Raw genomic sequence first — 13,582 nt, forward strand, 5'->3', positions numbered from 1 at the left:
AAGGAATGAGTGCTTATAACGTCTTTCTATAATTCAATTCACAAGCTGCAATTTACATATTCATTTAAATCTATGGTCTTACCATGCACAGAATTTTGGGATAGCTCATTCTATTTAAGGGATCTTATAGTATCTTAACAAAATCTGTGGTGTGAAAACAGCCTAGGCTGCACATGTGATTTCAGATAAACACATTCTAAACCAGGAAATCAACATGTCAGATGAATTTATTAACTAAGCAATTTAACAAAACTGAAGTATCTTTTTCAGTGTCAAAGGCAAATTATTTCTAGTTCCATATCCGGCCAGCTAACCAAATTTCTATCCATCTCAGTTTCTCGAAAGAGCAAATTAGTGTGAGAGGACAGGCCCTTGCACTGGAACTCAGTCATCAGTATAGAGGATAAATACTGAAATTACTTTAACTCAGGCCAACCAGTGCTTTCAAATAACAGGTGTATTTGAGAAGGCAGCCTGGGCCAGGAATCATTCTCATTAGGCACATTGCATGTGGCCACTCTATTTCAGAGGCTAAGAGAGATTAGTAAAATGAATGTGCTGTAATTTTGCCATTTGGCTTTGAGGCAAGAAAGAAAACCTTGGCACTGCTTTGTAATTAAAATAACCATAGCCACAAACCATAGCATTTTTTGTTTATATTCCCACTGTTTTCAACACTGCAAAAATATCAGCCTTTATGACTTTTTTAGCAAATACTATTCACCTCATTATGTTTAGACTATTGAATAGCTCTATGTTAGAGAAGTGGGGTTTGAAAGCTTTCAAGGGACCCTGATGAGTGAAAAAGCTATGGTATGTGTCAATATCCAATTATTTCAGAAAGGAAAGAAATCTGTTATGAAAGTTATTTGCGCATTATAAATGGTGGGCTTGAATTTCATCTAACCCAGAGAAAGTTTTCATAATAGTCTCTCTTAAGAATCATATTTAAGTGATTGGAATGTAAAAGTACAAAAAGGTTGAATATATAAATATATATATATGTATATGGAGAACTCAAACTCAGTCTTAAAATTATTACATGGCTCCTCAGAGAGTAAACGTCTCCATCTGTTATGCCTTTCAAAGATCCAAAGACTTAAGAGGTGATAGAAGAATGTACTTCATTCTATGGGATGGGAATACACAATAAATATCCTTATGTAATTTTGGCTGAAATGGTAAAAAGCCTTAAATTGCCTTCATTTCCTCAGACTCAAAAGAATAATACACTGGTATTTGTATATAATGAAAAAATAGTCTTGTGGGTATGCAAGCAGATTTTCCTCAAGACACGAATTTAAAGTTCACAGCTAAAGCAGTTTGTAAGTTTTAATTAGTCTTTTCTGAGACAAATCAATGCATGAACTTCTGCTGGTAAGAGGAAATCCTTTTTTGATAACACACGTTTCTCCTCATTTCTTATTAACATCAAGAGAGCAAAAGAGAGAACAAGACACTAGGAAGCAAGTTTGCATGAGTCCTGACTCTGAAACAAAAATTATGGCTAAAAATAGTGCTAGGCCACTGCAGACAAAATAGTGGGGGGAAAAAAAACACCAAAAAACCAATTAACCAACCAACCAACCAACCAACCAGCCACCCCTCCCCCACAAACAAAACAAAACAATCTAAAACCTAAAAAAAACAAACAAAAACCCACACACATCAAACCAAACCAAAAGAAACAAAAAAGCCAATCAAACAAATCAAACAAATTAACAAAAAAAAAAAAGAGACAAAACAACCCTAACAACCACAAGCCCTTCCCCCAAACCAATCAAACAAAAAAACCTTAAAAATGATCACCTTACCATAAGAAAAATAATAGCAGAGTGCAAAAAAAAAAGAGCATAGTAACTGAAATAAAGTCATGAAAGCTTTTATAACAGGATATTAAGTAAAGCTACTGAAACACAGTGCCACTTAGAGAACCTGATAAAATTCTCACCTCTGCCAAGAAAAGTGAAAAGATTTATTCAGGAGTTCTGGAGATGATACTCATGTTTTTACATCCTCAGAAAGAAATCTGATTTCTTTCTAAATTTTAAATAAAATTCAGATTTTTTATTCCCTAGTGTCCCCAAATCCATTTTTGTAGCATTATCTCAGTCAGTTCTCTCTCATTCCCTATTCATATGCTAGATCATTCTCATTTGAGAATATCATCTTGCACTTGTTCCTACCAAATGGTGCATTTTTTTTTCTGAGTTCTCTCTCCTGTATTAATATAATTTTGGGCTTTATTTGCATATCCCAATATAGTGACATTCCCTTTGACCTCAGTTACTGACAGATTTAATACATCTACTCTTTATTCTAATGTTTATTCATAAAAATACTAATGAGTTCCACTCAAGATATATCTTGGCAGGGACTATTTTGGTGCCACCTAATGTTCTGCATATGAACTATTGAAAACTGTTCTTTATATTCAGCTTTCAAATATCTTTGCTACACTAATATGATGCAAATGATGTTTCCATATCAAACTTTTAAGAATGCTGCATGAGAGAAAACAAACCAAGACCAGTCCAAAAAATGAAAATATATGGCAATGGAATCATACAAAAATGTTAGCGTGACTGCCTGTCATGGTTTGAGCCTGGCACAGAGCCAGTGCCCCCCATGAAAATGCCTCACCCTGGTGTCTGCTGTGAGATGTGACCAGGAATAAGCAAAACAGGCTCTAACTTAAACATAAAGACCACTTTATTACTTAAACTACAGGAAAATAGGGAGAGACTATAAGGAAAAAGAAGAAAAGAATTGAAAACCTTACAAAAAAACCATTTTCCTCCTCCCCCACCACCTGACTTTCCCAATCCAATACATTCTCCAAAAACAACTGCCCAGCCTTGGCCCCACACGTTAGTATACTCAAACTTCAGTTCATGAAGAGGAAAGGAGTCTTTCTCGTTCCATAGGCTTCTCGTGGAAACACACTGAAAACCTCGTGTGCTTCCCTGTCACTTCGGCACCGCCCGGAAAGTCCATTTGCCGCTTGTGACGTCTTCCTTCCATGCTCAGTGCTCTCACCACCGAGACATGGCCAGAGCTGCTTTTAGGGTTGTCTTTCAAGGATGCCTTGTCTCACTCCAAAAAGGCACAGTCTCTGCTTTTGGGACATCTGTCCCCCCCATATTTCTCCAACCCCCTGGGGCCGGGGGGTCCTCACGAAGAACCTTCCTGGTTTTGAGGCACTGCCTCCCCCTAAATGCAGTCTGTGTCACAGGAACAACTGAGTCCATAGCCACGAGAAAAGTCCAGCCAAAAGGCCACTCCAAATCATCTCTCCCCATCCAATCATCTCCACAATTTTCGGGCCAAAGTCCTTGTCTCATCTCATCTCTCATCTCCCTTCTTATTCAGCTTCGAGGAGGATTAGCATTTTTGCAAGGCCCCAATCATGCAAGAAAGGGTTAAAAGTTTTCAGTCTCTGCTGTCGGTCCCGGAGCGACTCCCACGCACGCTGCCCACACGCTGCCGCTCCGGCCGGGCAGTCTTCCTCCCCCTTCTCCTTCTGGCTGGCTGCTCTCCTGGGGGGGGGGGCTTCCCGAGGGCTGACTCTCTGGGACCTTCCACCCTTCCATCCTCGAAGCCCCCTCAACCCCCACCTCTGTCCAGGCCCCAGGCCTACCGCATGGCCGGCCCCTCCCCTGCCCAGCAGCAACAGGCTGGGCGGGGGAGAGAGATCTGAACTCTTCGCCGCGATGACCAAAAGAGAGAGTGCCAAGGGCAATGCCTTGCTTTTAACCCCTGTGTATTCTCGGAGGTGTGTCCAAACCCCACTGGCCACACCGGACGCCAGTCTCAAACCCAAAACCTTCATTGGTTTGACCACAGCTTCCCAGAATTCCCACTCCTTCCTGGTCAAACCACGACACTGCCTCTCCTCTTCCTGTAACGTCTGTTACTCTGCTATAAAAAAATAAAAACTAGATTGCTTTGATACAAATTACATCGGCTGTTGTTTGCCGCTTTGTTATTACCCAGGTACCTACAAATTTTCTGATTATCCTTGTGCAATATTTTTCTAGGAAATTAATAGAGCTGATTGACTGATCTCCATTTTTCCTGTTCTTCTTTATGTTCTTTTTAAACATGGATATTCTATTTACTTTTTTTCCAAGCCTTACAGGATCTGACAATTCCATGGGCTTCCAAAACTGACTGCTCAGAGGTCTGAAATTCCATCACCATCTCCTTCTGTCATGCAATTTTCGTCTCAGAAATGCAAACAGTGAGGCCAAGTTAGACAAACTTTAGACAGATGGACACTATGAACTGGAAGCATTACATCCATGTAGAGAAAGAAAAGAGAAAAAATAGGAGCTTTTAATCTGATTCAGGCATTTAGGTTATACCTTGAAGGATGTTTTCAAGTGCATCCCTCAGACAATTTACAAGGAAATTTTGCAATTTGTAAATTACAAATACAGTCAGAAGGCTGACTGCTCCCACTGTTTTGGCATGATAGTGTAGGAAGATCCATCCATGAAAGTAACACTGGATGTTTTATAAAATGTATTGAAGGAACTCTTAAACTAACTCAAAAGGAAGAAAAGAGAAAGCCAGGAATGTTGGACCTAACACCAACAACAAAATCTGCAAACTGGAATAGAGTTGCAATTTGTTTAACATGTACTTGACTGTGGAGTTGAAAGCAAGAGAATTTCCAAAGTGAATTTTTATAACTATACACATATATATATAGTTACATGCATACTTTTATATCAGTTTTATATCATATTACTTATCTTCTAAATCACACAAGAAAATATGTTCAAGTTTATGAAGAAGAGAGATTAGAAAAATAGGCAAATATTGCGGTGGGAAAGTCCTTATTGTAGACTCATTTTTGTTTAGTATTTTGAAAGGAGTGGAAAACCTGCAAATACATGGAGTCCTTTTATTATTTTAATCTTATCCAGTAGATTGTCTACAATATTTAGAAGAATTTGAACCAAATTACCTGAATCTTAATGAGATTAATTTTCCACTGTATAACACTGAATATTTCCTAGTATATAAGAAAAGTTCAAAATATTATCTATGTGAATATTTATGCAGATTATATTTAATGTCAATTTTTATTTCATTTCCAGAGGGTTCTTAGTATTAATTTTATTTTAGATTTATAAATAAATATCACAATCACCAGAAGAAAGTTCATATAAAACAAAACAAAGAATGCAGTTGAAACATTTACAGTTCAATTTTCATGATACATAATTGCCATATTCTTGTAAAAATGCCTTGGGATAACTTAAGAGACCTCCTTAAGAATAAAGGTCATTAAGCAAGCTAATATATTTTTGAGTGTAGTTCATAAAGTGAAACGCTAACAGGAACTTACAGAACAAAACCTTACAATAAAGAACCAGATAAACTTTTATCCTTGAAAATGTCTTCATTGCACATTATAATGAAAATTTCAGTGCATCATTCTTTAATATTCAAGCTAAGCTAAAAGATCATTAGAAATGTATTGAAGATCTTAGGTCACACCTGGCTGCAAAGTGAATGCTTAGGCAGCTTATGAGCCTTGTAATGGAATGAGCAGAGAGAAAGCTGGCTATAATTTGGATTTGTTTTTCGATTTCTTTATATTAGAGCTGTGAATTAAAAGAATACAGATCCTAATATCCAAACTTGTCAGCATCTCCACAGCCCTCTGTGTATTCTGAGGTGAAGTGGGCCGCAAGAATAGTCTTCTCTATGTGATCAGATATTTCCTTTGAAAAGAGCTATAAATATGCTACAAATTCTTGTGTGACTTTGTTGTATTCTTTGGGAGGTGATAAGCCAGTAATTTCTGATTTCTTTTCAGTAGGATGTGCCTGAGAATGTGATAGTAAAAGGGGATCTGTAATATTAGGGCAAGCATGTCTACATAGAGGAATTTAATGATTATTACAATCTTTATTCTTTTCTTTTGTCTTATCCCTCCATGTTGCTTTTCCTGATGTCTCCTCTCTTTCTCATCTTGTTCAGAAAATAAGGAGTTCCTCAGCTTGTTGAAACCAAAGGAACTACTTTGATGGGTGCAGCTTTTGACAGAATAAAAGATAAATTGGTGTCCTTCAAGAAATTTCTGAAATGTAGGCAATCTGGATAAGTAAAATTGTGGGAAAGGAAAGACTAAGGGTCAGTTCTGGAGTCCCCAAGATTTTCTTTTTTTCTGTTTTTTTACAGGAAGTTAGAAAAGTTGGCTGGTTAACAGAACCAGATGTCTTGAGCATAATTGCTATTACTGCAGTTCTTGCCTTGATGTGCTTACTAATGGTCCTTTTACTCTCTCACCGCACTTCCAACTCCAAAAGCTAAAAGAAAAATAGATTTTCCAGTTTGCTTTTCCTCTGGGGGAAGACTTTGGGTTTGGGGAAACAATGAAGTTTTATCTTCCCCTCATTATGATCTCTCTCTGATGAGACTGTGTGTAGGAGTTTGATTAGGTGAATTAAAGTTTGGCTAATAATCCCAAAGGCAGGAAGGTATTCATATACCTGTGAAATTTCCCTCTTCTCAAATTTTTGTAAACTCACCAATATGCCACCCCTACTCCAGGCCTGCCAAGGACACATTCCCTGTACTCACATGAGGAACTCCCACCTGTACGTAACATTTCCCTCCTATCAGCTCCAAATGATGACTAGCTCTCAACAGTCTCCCTCTTCTCATTCCTCAGTCCTGGAAAACAATGGTGACAACTGCTTTTTTTCTTCCCCAGGCTGAAGTATCAGGAGTTGAAAGTAAAGGGGGTTAGAAGACAAAAGCATCTCTGTGGAAACAATCATATCTGTCAAAGATCACAGTGGGAAAACATTGATCTGAAAGCAGCAGGTTCATAACCTCAAAAAATCTTGGAAAAGGTTGGTAAAATTTAGCTAAACTTCCAGCAAGGAGTCTAGCAAAGCAGGAGAACTCTGCTCTAAAGGCACTTTATGCAGGAAATGTTAAAATTTTACTTAATAAGCCATTAAATAGTTTTAGTTTAATACTTGCAGTGTTGAATGAAGACAAAACTGAATTGAGTTTGGGCACATAGGAGCACACACACATATATGTGCATGCATATGTTTATCTAATAAATGTGCCTCTGATGTTCCTTCTCTAAATTATTCCTACTCTTAGTCTTAATGCTGAATTAGAATAAAAGTAAACTTTAAGACACAGGGTCCCCAGGTTAATTAGCTATGAAGTTTGTCACGCAGCATATAATGCAAAATATCTCAGTTTCTGAGAAACTGAGAATTAAATGAATGAAAAAAATCTTTCAATAATTTGAAAATGCCATTAAAAACTTGGAAATACCTTGAACAACTAAAATACTTAAATATTATCTGATCACAGGGAAAGGGAGAATATGCTCAATTCTATTTAGACAATTACATGGGTGGTAGAAGCTTTATTCTGTTCTTATTTGTTGAAGCAACATATTTACACTGCTATTTAATTGGTGCTCTCCCTTGGGATATTTTGAGTAGGTTATTTGGATCAACTAAACATACCCTTTACAGAATGAAAGGGATTCTTTTGCCACTAAAACTAATGGGGAAATCTCTCTGTAAGCAAGAAACTTTTGATCTTTAACTCTGTAAGCTTTTGTGCCAATCTAGAACAATTTACTCTTCTAAGCAGCCTTCAATAATTACTAACTTGCAGGAAGATGTTATTATCATTTTCTTGTAAGGCAATATACTTTCTGGGAAAAAAAAGCATTATTTGGGCATGAAAAGGACCTACAGTAAATCCATTCTTATTATAGTTTAACTTCAGTAAAGTGAAATTCATGATTTTGAAATTAAGTTTTGCAAACTTTTAAATTCTTTCTTTTGACATTACATGATAAAAATTTCTAAAATTAATGTCTTTAGGAATCAATGTGCTATTTAAATTTTTTGCTTTGCTTTAAGCCTCAGATGACTAATATAATTGGCTGTCTGATTACAAAGAATTATCATGGCTTACTTATTTTAGAGCATATTTTGGGCCAAGCAGTAGAAGAACTGAAAAACCCTCCTTCATTTTCAGCCATTAAAATTCAGTGTCTTTCTGGATGTGGTAAAGATTGATGTCTAGTGAAATAATTATCCTCTACTGAAAGTCAGATTACAGTACAAAAGTGAAGAATGCAAGGCTCTGGCTAAAATCCAGTCCCATCTTCAGGTTTCCACTGAAATAATGCTTTAAATTTTTTTTTTTTTCAATCTCCTCTCTGGACGTACAACTCAGCAGTGGTTTATTTCCAGTTTGTGGAAAAATATAAGAATTTTTATTTGCCATAAAAATTGAAATGCCAAATGGAGTCTCATCTGAGGCTTCCAAGCACTGATGAGATCACCTGGATCAGGAAAGAATAGCTGTGATAAATGTCACACACACATGGGCAGCACCTTTTCTTTGACAGCAGCATATGTATTGGTTCTTTGGGTTGAACTAAAGCAGCTTTTTTTGTTCTGGAGCCTGAAGGTTGCTGGTTCAGTGCCTCTTGTGAGTGTATGAGGTGGCTGGAGGGGAAGATGTGTAACAGACATGAATATGTTGTGATTCTGTGCTCACAACATATTCTAGGAAAGGGAGCAAGAAGCCAACCTGCACTGCAATTTCTTTGGTAACCATATATATCTTTATATATTTTTATGTATACACACCCCCAATATCTATCCATTTGTCTTTTATTATCTAGAATATTAAAGAGGTATCTTTTGTTCATTAATATGAATCCTCTGATTGTTCCTAACATATGGACTATGCCTTGACACTATAATAGTGTATGAGCACTTTTCAGCTCATCCTTGCTATTGTTACTGTATTTAAAAAATAATTGTGCATATAATTACCCAGTTTTGCTCTTTTCTTCCTACATGATTATGCTATTATAAAATCCAGTAAAAAATGGGTGAACTGAAAAGGAAAGAGAAACCAATTTAAATTAAATTTCTAAATCAGATATCTAATACTGATAGATTACCCTTTTAAAAAATATAACACTGAACAAAAGAAACAGTAAAAATGCAAATATTGTTTCTCTTCATAATGAGATTTCTTTGCACACTAGTTCTTTGACTAACCCTGGAGCTGCCCAAGGCATTGCAGTAGCTTACTTGCACTCCTTCTTTCTTTCTTATTGCTTTCTTTATTAAGCAATACTAAATGCTTTTGAATATTTAATGGTAAAATAGCTATATTATTTACCTCATTGGAATTCAAGAGAATAAGGCATTTATTTCATGTGGCAATGATTTGCCATTTTACAAGACTAATTTCCAAATTTTTCAAAGCACTTTTTATCAGTAAATTTAATGTTTTTTCTACCTTTCCATCTTCATTAAGCACTGTTAATTGAATGTATGCATTAGGTAGACAAGAACAATGAAGCTACCTGAAGTCATACTGGACACAGAAAGGATATGCTTGTGTTAGGAGGTAATTTGGAGTGATTCAAGGGTGTGCTTCAGATAAATTTACTCTGGCCCCTTGATCCAAGCATACCCTTTGGATATTTCAAAGCTATCTCACTGACTGGAGATAACTTTCCCTCTGTTCTCCATTAGGGGACAACAAACTTTAATTACCCATGTGGACAGAAATTTCTCATTTATTGCCTCCTGGCTGAAGTCTGCCTCCTATGTACCAAAATAATTTTGCCAACCAAATCAAAGAAAAGAAAATGGAGAAAGTTGAAATACCTCAGAACTGTGCATCCACTCTAAAACAGATCTCTAATGTTGGTTTGGAAGCAGGTAGAAGACATATCCAAACCAGAACAGGATTAAAATACACTAGCCTAAATCTCAGACAGAAGCCAGTGATTTCCCATTTGCAATTAGAGAATAGCAATGCAACAATTCGGAATAGGCTGTGATTATAGGTTAGAATTACAATGAATCAGCCAGTGAAATAAACTTTTAATGCAACTGAAGTGTTTGGAAGTTACCAGCAAGAACCTCTCTCCATTCCATCTTTAAACTTCTGTTACAAAAAAAAGCCCAACACTTCTGCAGCAAAGTGTCGAACTGATATTTGTATGAATCATCTACTATTGCCTCTTTTCTCCTTAATCTTTTTATTACTGGCCTGTCCTCAACTTGAACTCCTTTAAATAGGATCTTCGTCTGTCCTTCCTGAAAGCAAAGCACTTAGCACATACAGTGTGCTACCATAAAGAAAATAACAAAATAGATGACATTTTGGATCTAGAGGCAGATATGGCTGTTGCCATTCATTCCACAGCCTGATTTATCGCTGCAATCTTTGTATTGCACAGTGCCATCAATGTTTTTTTTATATATACAGAGGTGGCAGAGAACTTTCAGAAAGTTCTGAAAGGACTTTCATTAATAATTGAATCAAGATTGGTTTGCTGTATTGTGTAAGGTCAGATGACTGATTAACATATGGACAGCAGCTGAAGAGGGGAAACATTTTCAAAACTTCCCAGCATTTTCTCTGTAAATAACTATAACTCCCTTGCTGCTTTCCAATTATGGAAGTTTCTGTCACCTACTTAGCAAACAGAAACAGTGCCATGATATTAAGATGACCTGGTTGCACCATAAATGCCAGTTAGAAGAAGCAATCAATTTCCAGTTAGTCCAGTGTCTGAAAATGATTTATCCAACTTTCTGATGAACATAAGGAAATTCCAAGCAACAATTGCTTGACAGAAGAAAAAGGAGATTTATCTCAACTGAATGGGTAGGAAGAACTCAGTCAGCTCTTAACATATTATTTGCAATCTAATTTGTTTTTCAAAGAAGTAATGTTTATTTAACACAGTAGCATCTTACTACATGCAGTGCTAATCGAGGTTAAATAAAAGACACAAGGGCAACAAAATCCCTCACTTACTTTTCACACAAGGACAAATCTGCTATGTGAGAGAAATGCAGATTAATTTCTCAATCCTCATAGCACTTTTTGACACCACTGGCTATGGGTTACCTCTTAAGGATTTGAAGATTTTACTAAGGCTGACTGATTTAGATTTGGATAGGTTTAAATCATACTTGTCAGTGTGCTATTAATTTTTAACCACAGTCATTTTTCCCTAGACCTGTTAATATGCTAGGCAGTCCCAGGAAGCATAAAACTTTGACCCATGTTCTTCAGTATTTGCATATAGCACTTTCTGGAGGTGCTTTATTCTGTAATCAAAATTCTAACTACCTCCTCAACAGCATACAGATATGGGAATCCACAGACCCAGATAAAAGGCCCTTCAGACTGGCCATATGATTATCAGACATACATTCTTTTATGCTAACTTGTCTTTTCCTCCACAATTTTGATGAAACACAGCTTCAGCTCACTACTAAACTTTGCAGACAACACCTTTTCTCTGGAGGTGCAGTGTGGTGGAATATGGTTTTTCCTTACAACCCACCAATTATTTTCATGTGTTTTCTGGACCTTGAGATCTCTTTGGGAGCCAGGTTAGTCAGAAAAAAAGTAAAGCTAAGATTACTGTTGCCTCAGCACAACAAAAAACTTTGTTTGAAGCTTTTCTGACAACCTGCTTGGGAATGAATGCAGCCCTATCTTTTCAGAATTTCAAAACAGATCACTGCACAACCCCAAACTGTCTCAAGTTTTCAAGCTGAGACATCTTTGTAGAAATAATAGAAGCATTTCATTACCATTGGTCCAACATTGAATTTAGTTTTTAAAAACTTGGTAAAATATACTTGTAGGCTTCAAAACTGTCAGACTTTAATTTGAAAACTCCTGCATCTATATGATCTTCTCCAAAAGTACTAAATTTTATTCCCTGCGGATAATCAGTGATACAAGGTCTCTTGAAGACACATGTTCTGAGCTCTGCAAAGGGTTGGTCAGTTTAAGACTCAGCTCTAACAGCTCTGTTGAAAGGAGAATTCTTTATTACTTGCAGTAACTTCAGTAAATTTTTGGTGGACTGATTTTGGCGGAACACCAAGTGCCCACCTAGACACTTGTCTTTGGATAGGAGGAGAAAAATACAATGAAAACCTCATGGGTGAAGATAATGACAAGGAGATTAATCAATTATTGTCAAGGGCAAAACTGTGTAAATTCAGGGAAAGTAATTTTTTCATCACTCATAGGAGGATAATGAGAAATAAAAACAGTTTCTAGTCTTCAACTTCAGTCCCAACTTCTCTGCCTACCCCCCTGAGGAGAAAGGAGGTGACATCTGGAGATGCAGTGTTTGTCTTCCCAAACCAGCATGTGTTGGAGCCCAGCTTTCCTGGGATTGGTTGAACGCCTGCCTCACCATAGGAAGGGGTGAATGAATTCCGTTTTGCTTTGCTTGTACACATGACTTTTGCTTTATCAATTAAACATTCTTTGTCTCAATGCACAATTTCTCACTTTTATCATCCTCTCCCCCATCCCACCAGGAGTGAGTGAGTGAGTAAGAGGCTCTGTGGGGCTTTGTTTCTGACCAAACACTGACAATCTGCTGCACTGTTTGCCTCCCTGGAGAGCAAGGGAATCTCTGCTCTGGTGCCTGGAGCACCTCCTTCCACTTCTGGACTAGGTTTCTGGAGGGCTGTTCCACATATTCTCACTCCTCTCTCAGGCTGCAGGTGCTCCTCTGCATCTGTTTCCTCCTTGTTAAACTTGATATTCCAAAGGTGCTTCCATGTGATGGTCACTGATGGTTCTGACCTCGGCCAGCAGCAGGCACGTCTTGGAGCTGGCTGGCACTGGCTCTGGCAGGAGTGTGGGAAGCTTGGGACACCTTTCCAGAGAAAGTCACCCCCGTAGCTCCCTGACCACCAAAGCCTTGCCACACAAACCCAATAGAGCCCTGCAGCTGTGTTAGTCAGATTTGCAGAAGAGAGACACAAGTGCTGGTGAAATGTCTGTAGCTCCAGACATTGTAGCGTTGTACACGTGCAGTTGAAACTGGTAGGAGTAAACTGCAACTTCAGTCAAAACCCATCAGAGTCTTTTTTTTCAGAGTCACTTGGGAAACTATTACAGAAAAAGAAAGCAAGAAAGATTCCTGCATGGGAACTTCATTTCATCCTTAGAACTAAACATTTATCCTGGGATATCTGATCAGCATTTAGACTCTCCATTTGCCTTGTTGCTACCACTGCCCTCAGTTTTTCCTTTCCTCCAGAAGTTCCTTGTTCTGGCAAAGAAATGCAATCAAAGATGAAGAGAACTATGAAGACTTTACAGAAATAAATGTTTTAAACAGTGCAAATAATACTCTTACCACTCAGATGATTATTTGATTTTATGTTTTAAAAAAAAATCTTAAAAAAATTCTGTATGATTTCTCTGGAGTCTGACATAATGCTTGGACATATTTGTACATTTTTTCCCCTTTTCTTGAACATTTGAAAACTATCAGTAACTTTCCTCTTTGTTAAAATTAGATTTCTTTTTTTTTTAATTGAAGAACTTAAGTTCTTAATATTCTCTTTTCCATACTAAAAAATATATTTTTAAAATAACTTTCTAAACAATATTTTCATGCACTCTGGGCACCTTTTCAATTAAAAAAAGGAGGGAAATTGATTCAAAACATTATTTCTTCCCTTTATTTTATATAACTATTTAAATTTACTTTCATTGT

Source organism: Zonotrichia albicollis, chromosome 3 (assembly GCF_047830755.1).
Source record: "Zonotrichia albicollis isolate bZonAlb1 chromosome 3, bZonAlb1.hap1, whole genome shotgun sequence".
Taxonomy (NCBI): Eukaryota; Metazoa; Chordata; class Aves; order Passeriformes; family Passerellidae; genus Zonotrichia; species Zonotrichia albicollis.